Here is a 13,511-nt window from a genome sequence, read left to right on the forward strand (position 1 = left end):
ACCTTTGTGGGCTTATAACTTGGCTTCTGAATATCCTAGAGAGGTCAGGTTTGTTTTAGAGTACTCCAATTAACAGCCCCCATTACCACTAAAAGGAATGGAGTCATTAGCACCTATGGTTTTTAAATGGCACCCAGAATTATGTTGCACGAAGCACAATTTCACATCATTCTGGGTTCATTTGTGTGAAAACAAGGTCCAATCAGGCTGAAACGTTACAAGAAGGTAGAATCTATTGAGTTGTAAGTGATCTGAACATTTCATGATGATCGCACATTCCTATAGGGGGTAAAACCATGTCCCAAAGGTCACCGGGCCTGGTGTCACTTTAAAGAAGTAGTCCAGTTACACATTTGTGGGTTTATAACTTGGCTTCTGAATATCCCAGAGAGGTCAGGTTTGTTTTAGAGTACTCCAATCAACAGCCCCTACAACCACAAAAAGGAATGGAGTCATTAGCACTTATGGTTTTTAAATGGCACCCAGAATTATGTTGCACGAAGCACAATTTCACATCATTCTGGGTTCATTTGTGTGAAAACAAGGTCCAATCAGGCTGAAACGTTACAACATGGTAGAATCTATTGAGTTGTAGGTGATCTGAACGTTTCATGATGATCGCACATTCCTATAGGGGGTCAAACCATGTCCCAAAGGTCACCGGATCTGGTGTCAATTTAAAGAAGTAGTCCAGTTACACATTTGTGGGCTTATAACTTGGCTTCTGAATGTCCTAGAGAAATTAGGGTTGTTTTAGTGTACTCCAATCAACAGCCCCTACAACAACAAAAAGGAATGGAGTCATTAGCACTTATGGTTTGTAAATGGCACCCAGAATTATGTTGCACGAAGCACAATTTCACATTATTCTGGGTCCATTTGTGTGAAAACAAGGTCCAATCAGGCTGAAACGTTACAAGATGGTAGAATCTATTGAGTTGTAAGTGATCTGAACGTTTCATGATAATCGCACATTCCTATAGGGGGTCAAACCATGTCCCAAAGGTCACCGGGCCTGGTGTCACTTTAAAGAAGTAGTCCAGTTACACCTTTGTGGGCTTATAACGTGGCTTCTGAATGTCCTAGATAGATCAGGTTTGTTTTAGTATACTCCAATCAACAGCCCCTACAACCACAAAAAGGAATGGAGTCATTAGCACTTATGGTTTTTATATGGCCCCCAGAATTATGTTGCACGAAGCACAATTTCACATCATTCTGGGTTCATTTGTGTGAAAACAAGGTCCAATCAGGCTGAAACATTACAGGAAGGTAGAATCTATTGAGTTGTAAGTGATCTGAACGTTTCATGATGATAGCACTTTCCTAAGGGGGTCAAACCATGTCCCAAAGTTCACCGGATCTGGTGTCAATTTAAAGAAGTAGTCCAGTTACACATTTGTGGGCTTATAACTTGGCTTCTGAATGTCCTAGAGAGATCAGGTTTGTTTTAATGTACTCCAATCAACAGCCCCTACAACCACAAAAAGGAATGGAGTCATTAGCACTTATGGTTTGTAAATGGCACCCAGAATTATGTTGCACGAAGCACAATTTCACATCATTCTGGGTCCATTTGTGTGAAAACAAGGTCCAATCAGGCTGAAACGTTACAAGATGGTAGAATCTATTGAGTTGTAAGTGATCTGAACGTTTCATGATGATCACACATTCCTATAGGGGGTCAAACCATGTCCCAAAGGTCACCGGGCCTGGTGTCACTTTAAAGAAGTAGTCCAGTTACACATTTGTGGACTTATAACGTGGCTTCTGAATGTCCTAGAGAGATCAGGTTTGTTTTTGTATACTCCAATCAACAGCCCCTACAACCACAAAAGGAATGGAGTCATTAGCACTTATGGTTTGTTAATGGCACCCAGAATTATGTTGCACGAAGCACAATTTCACATCATTCTGGGTTAATTTGTGTGAAAACAAGGTCCAATCAGGCTTAAACGTTACAGGAAGGTATAATCTATTGAGTTGTAAGTGATCTGAACGTTTCATGATGATAGCACTTTCCTAAGGGGGTCAAACCATGTCCCAAAGGTCACCGGATCTGGTGTCAATTTAAAGAAGTAGTCCAGTTACACATTTGTGGGCTTATAACTTGGCTTCTGAATGTCCTAGAGAGATCAGGTTTGTTTTAGTGTACTCCAATCAACAGCCCCTACAACCACAAAAAGGAATGGAGTCATTAGCACTTATGGTTTGTAAATGGCACCCAGAATTATGTTGCACGAAGCACAATTTCACATCATTCTGGGTTCATTTGTGTGAAAACAAGGTCCAATCAGGCTGAAACGTTACAGGAAGGTAGAATCTGTTGAGTTGTAAGTGATCTGAACGTTTCATGATGATCGCACATTCCTATAGGGGGTCAAACCATGTCCCAAAGGTCACCGGGCCTGGTGTCACTTTAAAGAAGTAGTCCAGTTACACATTTGTGGACTTATAACGTGGCTTCTGAATGTCCTAGAGAGATCAGGTTTGTTTTAGTATACTCCAATCAACAGCCCCTACAACCACAAAAGGAATGGAGTCATTAGCACTTATGGTTTGTTAATGGCACCCAGAATTATGTTGCACGAAGCACAATTTCACATCATTCTGGGTTAATTTGTGTGAAAACAAGGTCCAATCAGGCTTAAACGTTACAGGAAGGTATAATCTATTGAGTTGTAAGTGATCTGAACGTTTCATGATGATAGCACTTTCCTAAGGGGGTCAAACCATGTCCCAAAGGTCACCGGATCTGGTGTCAATTTAAAGAAGTAGTCCAGTTACACATTTGTGGGCTTATAACTTGGCTTCTGAATGTCCTAGAGAGATCAGGTTTGTTTTAGTGTACTCCAATCAACAGCCCCTACAACCACAAAAAGGAATGGAGTCATTAGCACTTATGGTTTGTAAATGGCACCCAGAATTATGTTGCACGAAGCACAATTTCACATCATTCTGGGTTCATTTGTGTGAAAACAAGGTCCAATCAGGCTGAAACGTTACAGGAAGGTAGAATCTGTTGAGTTGTAAGTGATCTGAACGTTTCATGATGATAGCACTTTCCTAAGTGGGTCAAACCATGTCCCAAAGGTCACCGGATCTGGTGTCAATTTAAAGAAGTAGTCCAGTTACACATTTGTGGGCTTATAACTTGGCTTCTGAATGTCCTAGAGAGATCAGGGTTGTTTTAATGTACTCCAATCAACAGCCCCTACAACCACAAAAAGGAATGGAGTCATTAGCACTTATGGTTTGTAAATGGCACCCAGAATTATGTTGCACGAAGCACAATTTCACATCATTCTGGGTTCATTTGTGTGAAAACAAGGTCCAATCAGGCTGAAACGTTACAGGAAGGTAGAATCTGTTGAGTTGTAAGTGATCTGAACGTTTCATGATGATAGCACTTTCCTAAGGGGGTCAAACCATGTCCCAAAGGTCACCGGATCTGTTGTCAATTTAAAGAAGTAGTCCAGTTACACATTTGTGGGCTTATAACGTGGCTTCTGAATGTCCTAGAGAGATCAGGTTTGTTTTAGTGTACTCCAATCAACAGCCCCTACAACCACAAAAAGGAATGGAGTCATTAGCACTTGTGGTTTTTAAATGGCACCCAGAATTATGTTGCACGAAGCACAATTTCACATCATTCTGGGTTCATTTGTGTGAAAACAAGGTCCAATCAGGCTGAAACGTTACAGGAAGGTAGAATCTGTTGAGTTGTAAGTGATCTGAACGTTTCATGATGATCGCACATTCCTATAGGGGGTCAAACCATGTCCCAAAGGTCACCGGGCCTGGTGTCACTTTAAAGAAGTAGTCCAGTTACACATTTGTGGACTTATAACGTGGCTTCTGAATGTCCTAGAGAGATCAGGTTTGTTTTAGTATACTCCAATCAACAGCCCCTACAACCACAAAAGGAATGGAGTCATTAGCACTTATGGTTTGTTAATGGCACCCAGAATTATGTTGCACGAAGCACAATTTCACATCATTCTGGGTTAATTTGTGTGAAAACAAGGTCCAATCAGGCTTAAACGTTACAGGAAGGTATAATCTATTGAGTTGTAAGTGATCTGAACGTTTCATGATGATAGCACTTTCCTAAGGGGGTCAAACCATGTCCCAAAGGTCACCGGATCTGGTGTCAATTTAAAGAAGTAGTCCAGTTACACATTTGTGGGCTTATAACTTGGCTTCTGAATGTCCTAGAGAGATCAGGTTTGTTTTAGTGTACTCCAATCAACAGCCCCTACAACCACAAAAAGGAATGGAGTCATTAGCACTTATGGTTTGTAAATGGCACCCAGAATTATGTTGCACGAAGCACAATTTCACATCATTCTGGGTTCATTTGTGTGAAAACAAGGTCCAATCAGGCTGAAACGTTACAGGAAGGTAGAATCTGTTGAGTTGTAAGTGATCTGAACGTTTCATGATGATAGCACTTTCCTAAGTGGGTCAAACCATGTCCCAAAGGTCACCGGATCTGGTGTCAATTTAAAGAAGTAGTCCAGTTACACATTTGTGGGCTTATAACTTGGCTTCTGAATGTCCTAGAGAGATCAGGGTTGTTTTAATGTACTCCAATCAACAGCCCCTACAACCACAAAAAGGAATGGAGTCATTAGCACTTATGGTTTGTAAATGGCACCCAGAATTATGTTGCACGAAGCACAATTTCACATCATTCTGGGTTCATTTGTGTGAAAACAAGGTCCAATCAGGCTGAAACGTTACAGGAAGGTAGAATCTGTTGAGTTGTAAGTGATCTGAACGTTTCATGATGATAGCACTTTCCTAAGGGGGTCAAACCATGTCCCAAAGGTCACCGGATCTGGTGTCAATTTAAAGAAGTAGTCCAGTTACACATTTGTGGGCTTATAACATGGCTTCTGAATGTCCTAGAGAGATCAGGTTTGTTTTAGTATACTCCAATCAACAGCCCCTACAACCACAAAAAGGAATGGAGTAGTTAGCACTTATGGTTTGTAAATGGCACCCAGAATTATGTTGCACGAAGCACAATTTCACATCATTCTGGGTCCATTTGTGTGAAAACAAGGTCCAATCAGGCTGAAACGTTACAAGAAGGTAGAATCCACTGAGTTGTAAGTGATCTGAACGTTTCATGATGATCGCACATTCCTATAGGGGGTCAAACCATGTCCCAAAGGTCACCGGGCCTGGTGTCACTTTAAAGAAGTAGTCCAGTTACACCTTTGTGGGCTTATAACTTGGCTTCTGAATATCCTAGAGAGGTCAGGTTTGTTTTAGAGTACTCCAATTAACAGCCCCCATTACCACTAAAAGGAATGGAGTCATTAGCACCTATGGTTTTTAAATGGCACCCAGAATTATGTTGCACGAAGCACAATTTCACATCATTCTGGGTTCATTTGTGTGAAAACAAGGTCCAATCAGGCTGAAACGTTACAAGAAGGTAGAATCTATTGAGTTGTAAGTGATCTGAACGTTTCATGATGATCGCACATTCCTATAGGGGGTAAAACCATGTCCCAAAGGTCACCGGGCCTGGTGTCACTTTAAAGAAGTAGTCCAGTTACACATTTGTGGGCTTATAACTTGGCTTCTGAATATCCCAGAGAGGTCAGGTTTGTTTTAGAGTACTCCAATCAACAGCCCCTACAACCACAAAAAGGAATGGAGTCATTAGCACTTATGGTTTTTAAATGGCACCCAGAATTATGTTGCACGAAGCACAATTTCACATCATTCTGGGTTCATTTGTGTGAAAACAAGGTCCAATCAGGCTGAAACATTACAGGAAGGTAGAATCTAATGAGTTGTAATTGATCTGAACGTTTCATGATGATAGCACTTTCCTAAGGGGGTCAAACCATGTCCCAAAGGTCACCGGATCTGGTGTCAATTTAAAGAAGTAGTCCAGTTACACATTTGTGGGCTTATAACTTGGCTTCTGAATGTCCTAGAGAGATCAGGTTTGTTTTAATGTACTCCAATCAACAGCCCCTACAACCACAAAAAGGAATGGAGTCATTAGCACTTATGGTTTGTAAATGGCACCCAGAATTATGTTGCACGAAGCACAATTTCACATCATTCTGGGTCCATTTGTGTGAAAACAAGGTCCAATCAGGCTGAAACGTTACAACATGGTAGAATCTATTGAGTTGTAAGTGATCTGAACGTTTCATGATGATCGCACATTCCTATAGGGGGTCAAACCATGTCCCAAAGGTCACCGGATCTGGTGTCAATTTAAAGAAGTAGTCCAGTTACACATTTGTGGGCTTATAACTTGGCTTCTGAATGTCCTAGAGAGATTAGGGTTGTTTTAGTGTACTCCAATCAACAGCCCCTACAACAACAAAAAGGAATGGAGTCATTAGCACTTATGGTTTGTAAATGGCACCCAGAATTATGTTGCACGAAGCACAATTTCACATCATTCTGGGTCCATTTGTGTGAAAACAAGGTCCAATCAGGCTGAAACGTTACAAGATGGTAGAATCTATTGAGTTGTAAGTGATCTGAACGTTTCATGATAATCGCACATTCCTATAGGGGGTCAAACCATGTCCCAAAGGTCACCGGGCCTGGTGTCACTTTAAAGAAGTAGTCCAGTTACACCTTTGTGGGCTTATAACGTGGCTTCTGAATGTCCTAGAGAGATCAGGTTTGTTTTAGTATACTCCAATCAACAGCCCCTACAACCACAAAAAGGAATGGAGTCATTAGCACTTATGGTTTTTAAATGGCCCCCAGAATTATGTTGCACGAAGCACAATTTCACATCATTCTGGGTTCATTTGTGTGAAAACAAGGTCCAATCAGGCTGAAACGTTACAAGATGGTAGAATCTATTGAGTTGTAAGTGATCTGAACGTTTCATGATAATCGCACATTCCTATTGGGGGTCAAACCATGTCCCAAAGGTCACCGGGCCTGGTGTCACTTTAAAGAAGTAGTCCAGTTACACCTTTGTGGGATTATAACGTGGCTTCTGAATGTCCTAGAGAGATCAGGTTTGTTTTAGTATACTCCAATCAACAGCCCCTACAACCACAAAAAGGAATGGAGTCATTAGCACTTATGGTTTTTAAATGGCCCCCAGAATTATGTTGCACGAAGCACAATTTCACATCATTCTGGGTTCATTTGTGTGAAAACAAGGTCCAATCAGGCTGAAACATTACAGGAAGGTAGAATCTATTGAGTTGTAAGTGATCTGAACGTTTCATGATGATAGCACTTTCCTAAGGGGGTCAAACCATGTCCCAAAGGTCACCGGATCTGGTGTCAATTTAAAGAAGTAGTCCAGTTACACATTTGTGGGCTTATAACTTGGCTTCTGAATGTCCTAGAGAGATCAGGTTTGTTTTAATGTACTCCAATCAACAGCCCCTACAACCACAAAAAGGAATGGAGTCATTAGCACTTATGGTTTGTAAATGGCCCCCAGAATTATGTTGCACGAAGCACAATTTCACATCATTCTGGGTCCATTTGTGTGAAAACAAGGTCCAATCAGGCTGAAACGTTACAAGATGGTAGAATCTATTGAGTTGTAAGTGATCTGAACGTTTCATGATGATTGCACATTCCTATAGGGGGTCAAACCATGTCCCAAAGGTCACCGGGCCTGGTGTCACTTTAAAGAAGTAGTCCAGTTACACATTTGTGGGCTTATAACGTGGCTTCTGAATGTCCTAGAGAGATCAGGTTTGTTTTAGTATACTCCAATCAACAGCCCCTACAACCACAAAAAGGAATGGAGTCATTAGCACTTATGGTTTTTAAATGGCACCCAGAATTATGTTGCACGAAGCACAATTTCACATCATTCTGGGTTCATTTGTGTGAAAACAAGGTCCAATCAGGCTGAAACATTACAGGAAGGTAGAATCTATTGAGTTGTAAGTGATCTGAACGTTTCATGATGATAGCACTTCCCTAAGGGGGTCAAACCATGTCCCAAAGGTCACCGGATCTGTTGTCAATTTAAAGAAGTAGTCCAGTTACACATTTGTGGGCTTATAACTTGGCTTCTGAATGTCCTAGAGAGATCAAGTTTGTTTTAATGTACTCCAATCAAAATCCCCTACAACCACAAAAAGGAATGGAGTCATTAGCACTTATGGTTTGTAAATGGCACCCAGAATTATGTTGCACGAAGCACAATTTCACATCATTCTGGGTTAATTTGTGTGAAAACAAGGTCCAATCAGGCTTAAACGTTACAGGAAGGTACAATCTATTGAGTTGTAAGTGATCTGAATGTTTCATGTTGATAGCACTTTCCTAAGGTGGTCAAACCATGTCCCAAAGGTCACCGGATCTGGTGTCAATTTAAAGAAGTAGTCCAGTTACACATTTGTGGGCTTATAACTTGGCTTCTGAATGTCCTAGAGAGATCAGGTTTGTTCTAGTGTACTCCAATAAACAGCCCCTACAACCACAAAAAGGAATGGAGTCATTAGCACTTATGGTTTGTAAATGGCACCCAGAATTATGTTGCACGAAGCACAATTTCACATCATTCTGGGTTCATTTGTGTGAAAACAAGGTCCAATCAGGCTGAAACGTTACAGGAAGGTAGAATCTATTGAGTTGTAAGTGATCTGAACGTTTCATGATGATAGCACTTTCCTAAGGGGGTCAAACCATGTCCCAAAGGTCACCGGATCTGGTGTCAATTTAAAGAAGTAGTCCAGTTACACATTTGTGGGCTTATAACATGGCTTCTGAATGTCCTAGAGAGATCAGGTTTGTTTTAGTATACTCCAATCAACAGCCCCTACAACCACAAAAAGGAATGGAGTCATTATCACTTATGGTTTTTAAATGGCACCCAGAATTATGTTGCACGAAGCACAATTTCACATCATTCTGGGTTCTTTTGTGTGAAAACAAGGTCCAATCAGGCTGAAACGTTACAGGAAGGTAGAATCTATTGAGTTGTAAGTGATCTGAACGTTTCATGATGATAGCACTTTCCTAAGGGGGTCAAACCATGTCCCAAAGGTCACCGGGCCTGGTGTCACTTTAAAGACGTAGTCCAGTTACACCTTTGTGGGCTTATCACTTGGCTTCTGAATGTCCTAGAGAGATCAGGTTTGTTTTAGTGTACTCCAATCAACAGCCCCTACAACCACAAAAAGGAATGGAGTCATTAGCACTTATGGTTTTTAAATGGCACCCAGAATTATGTTGCACGAAGCACAATTTCACATCATTCTGGGTCCATTTGTGTGAAAACAAGGTCCAATCAGGCTGAAACGTTACAAGAAGGTAGAATCTATTGAGTTGTAAGTGATCTGAACGTTTCATGATGATCGTACATTCCTATAGGGGGTCAAACCATGTCCCAAAGGTCACCGGGCCTGGTGTCACTTTAAAGAAGTAGTCCAGTTACACCTTTGTGGGCTTTTAACTTGGCTTCTGAATATCCTAGAGAGGTCAGGTTTGTTTTAGAGTACTCCAATTAACAGCCCCCGTTACCACTAAAAGGAATGGAGTCATTAGCACCTATGGTTTTTAAATGGCACCCAGAATTCTGTTGCACGAAGCACAATTTCACATCATTCTGGGTTCATTTGTGTGAAAACAAGGTCCAATCAGGCTGAAACGTTACAAGAAGGTAGAATCTATTGAGTTGTAAGGGATCTGAACGTTTCATGATGATCGCACATTCCTATGGGGGTAAAACCATGTCCCAAAGGTCACCGAGTCTGGTGTCACTTTAAAGAAGTAGTCCAGTTACACATTTGTGGGCTTATAACTTGGCTTCTGAATATCCTAGAGAGGTCAGGTTTGTTTTAGAGTACTCCAATTAACAGCCCCCATTACCCCAAAAAGGAATGGAGTCATTAGCACTAATGGTTTTTAAATTGCACCCAGAATTATGTTGCACGAAGCACAATTTCACATCATTCTGGGATCATTTGTGTGAAAACAAGGTCCAATCAGGCTGAAACGTTACAGGAAGGTAGAATCTATTGAGTTGTAAGTGATCTGAACGTTTCATGATGATATCACTTTCCTAAGGGGGTCAAACCATGTCCCAAAGGTCACCGGATCTGGTGTCAATTTAAAGAAGTAGTCCAGTTACACATTTGTGGGCTTATAACTTGGCTTCTGAATGTCCTAGAGAGATCAGGTTTGTTTTAATGTACTCCAATCAACAGCCCCTACAACCACAAAAAGGAATGGAGTCATTAGCACCTATGGTTTTTAAATGGCACCCAGAATTATGTTGCACGAAGCACAATTTCACATGATTCTGGGTCCATATGTGTGAAAACAAATGTCCAATCAGGCTGAAACGCTACAAGAAGGTAGAATCTATTCAGTTGTAAGTGATCTGAACGTTTCAAGATGATCGCACATTCCTATAGGGGGTAAAACCATGTCCCAAAGGTCAACGGGCCTGGTGTCACTTTAAAGAAGTAGTCCAGTTACACCTTTGTGGGCTTATCACTTGGCTTCTGAATGTCCTAGAGAGATCAGGTTTGTTTTAGTGTACTCCAATCAACAGCCCCTACAACCACAAAAAGGAATGGAGTCATTAGCACTTATGGTTTGTAAATGGCACCCAGAATTATGTTGCACGAAGCACAATTTCAAATCATTCTGGGTCCATTTGTGTGAAAACAAGGTCCAATCAGGCTGAAACGTTACAAGAAGGTAGAATCTATTGAGTTGTAAGTGATCTGAACGTTTCATGATGATCGCACATTCCTATAGGGGGTCAAACAGTGTCCCAAAGGTCACCGGGCCTGGTGTCACTTTAAAGAAGTAGTCCAGTTACACCTTTGTGGGCTTATAACTTGGCTTCTGAATATCCTAGAGAGGTCAGGTTTGTTTTAGAGTACTCCAATTAACAGCCCCGATTACCCAAAAAAGGAATGGAGTCATTAGCACCTATGGTTTTTAAATGGCACCCAGAATTATGTTGCACGAAGCACAATTTCACATCATTCTGGGTTCATTTGTGTGAAAACAAGGTCCAATCAGGCTGAAACGTTACAAGAAGGTAGAATCTATTGAGTTGTAAGTGATCTGAACGTTTCATGATGATCGCACATTCCTATAGGGGGTAAAACCATGTCCCAAAGGTCACCGGGCCTGGTGTCACTTTAAAGAAGTAGTCCAGTTACACATTTGTGGGCTTATAACTTGGCTTCTGAATGTCCTAGGGAGATCAGGTTTGTTTTAATGTACTCCAATCAACAGCCCCTACAACCACAAAAAGGAATGTAGTCATTAGCACCTATGGTTTGTAAATGGCACCCAGAATTATGTTGCACGAAGCACAATTTCACATCATTCTGGGTCCATTTGTGTGAAAACAAGGTCCAATCAGTTTGAAACGCTACAAGAAGGTAGAATCTATTGAGTTGTAAGTGATCTGAACGTTTCAAGATGATTGCACATTCCTATAGGGGGTCAAACCATGTCCCAAAGGTCACCGGGCCTGGTGTCACTTTAAAGACGTAGTCCAGTTACACCTTTGTGGGCTTATCACTTGGCTTCTGAATGTCCTAGAGAGATCAGGTTTGTTTTAGTGTACTCCAATCAACAGCCCCTACAACCACAAAAAGGAATGGAGTCATTAGCACTTATGGTTTTTAAATGGCACCCAGAATTATGTTGCACGAAGCACAATTTCACATGATTCTGGGTCCATATGTGTGAAAACAAGGTCCAATCAGGCTGAAACGTTACAAGAAGGTAGAATCTAATGAGTTGTAATTGATCTGAACGTTTCATGATGATAGCACTTTCCTAAGGGGGTCAAACCATGTCCCAAAGGTCACCGGATCTGGTGTCACTTTAAAGAAGTAGTCCAGTTACACCTTTGTGGGCTTTTAACTTGGCTTCTGAATATCCTAGAGAGGTCAGGTTTGTTTTAGAGTACTCCAATTAACAGCCCCCGTTACCACTAAAAGGAATGGGGTCATTAGCACCTATGGTTTTTAAATGGCACCCAGAATTATGTTGCACAAAGCACAATTTCACATCATTCTGGGTTCATTTGTGTGAAAACAAGGTCCAATCAGGCTGAAACGTTACAAGAAGGTAGAATCTATTGAGTTGTAAGGGATCTGAACGTTTCATGATGATCGCACATTCCTATGGGGGTAAAACCATGTCCCAAAGGTCACCGGGTCTGGTGTCACTTTAAAGAAGTAGTCCAGTTACACATTTGTGGGCTTATAACTTGGCTTCTGAATATCCTAGAGAGGTCAGGTTTGTTTTAGAGTACTCCAATTAACAGCCCCCATTACCCCAAAAAGGAATGGAGTCATTAGCACTTATGGTTTGTAAATGGCACCCAGAATTATGTTGCACGAAGCACAATTTCACATCATTCTGGGTTCATTTGTGTGAAAACAAGGTTCAATCAGGCTGAAACGTTACAGGAAGGTAGAATCTATTGAGTTGTAAGTGATCTGAACATTTCATGATGATAGCACTTTCCTAAGGGGGTCAAACCATGTCCCAAAGGTCACCGGATCTGGTGTCAATTTAAAGAAGTAGTCCAGTTACACATTTGTGGGCTTATAACGTGGCTTCTGAATGTCCTAGAGAGATCAGGTTTGTTTTAGTTTACTCCAATCAACAGCCCCTACAACCACAAAAAGGAATGGAGTCATTAGCACTAATGGTTTTTAACTTGCACCCAGAATTATGTTGCACGAAGCACAATTTCACATCATTCTGGGATCATTTGTGTGAAAACAAGGTCCAATCAGGCTGAAACGTTACAGGAAGGTAGAATCTATTGAGTTGTAAGTGATCTGAACGTTTCATGATGATATCACTTTCCTAAGGGGGTCAAACCATGTCCCAAAGGTCACCGGATCAGGTGTCAATTTAAAGAAGTAGTCCAGTTACACATTTGTGGGCTTATAACTTGGCTTCTGAATGTCCTAGAGAGATCAGGTTTGTTTTAATGTACTCCAATCAACAGCCCCTACAACCACAAAAAGGAATGGAGTCATTAGCACCTATGGTTTTTAAATGGCACCCAGAATTATGTTGCACGAAGCACAATTTCACATGATTCTGGGTCCATATGTGTGAAGACAAGGTCCAATCAGGCTGAAACGCTACAAGAAGGTAGAATCTATTCAGTTGTAAGTGATCTGAACGTTTCAAGATGATCGCACATTCCTATAGGGGGTAAAACCATGTCCCAAAGGTCACCGGGCCTGGTGTCACTTTAAAGAAGTAGTCCAGTTACACCTTTGTGGGCTTATCACTTGGCTTCTGAATGTCCTAGAGAGATCAGGTTTGTTTTAGTGTACTCCAATCAACAGCCCCTACAACCACAAAAAGGAATGGAGTCATTAGCACTTATGGTTTGTAAATGGCACCCAGAATTATGTTGCACGAAGCACAATTTCAAATCATTCTGGGTCCATTTGTGTGAAAACAAGGTCCAATCAGGCTGAAACGTTACAAGAAGGTAGAATCTATTGAGTTGTAAGTGATCTGAACGTTTCATGATGATC

The sequence above is a fragment of the Nothobranchius furzeri genome, chromosome 11 (genome assembly GCF_043380555.1).
Source record: "Nothobranchius furzeri strain GRZ-AD chromosome 11, NfurGRZ-RIMD1, whole genome shotgun sequence".
Lineage (NCBI taxonomy): Eukaryota > Metazoa > Chordata > Actinopteri > Cyprinodontiformes > Nothobranchiidae > Nothobranchius > Nothobranchius furzeri.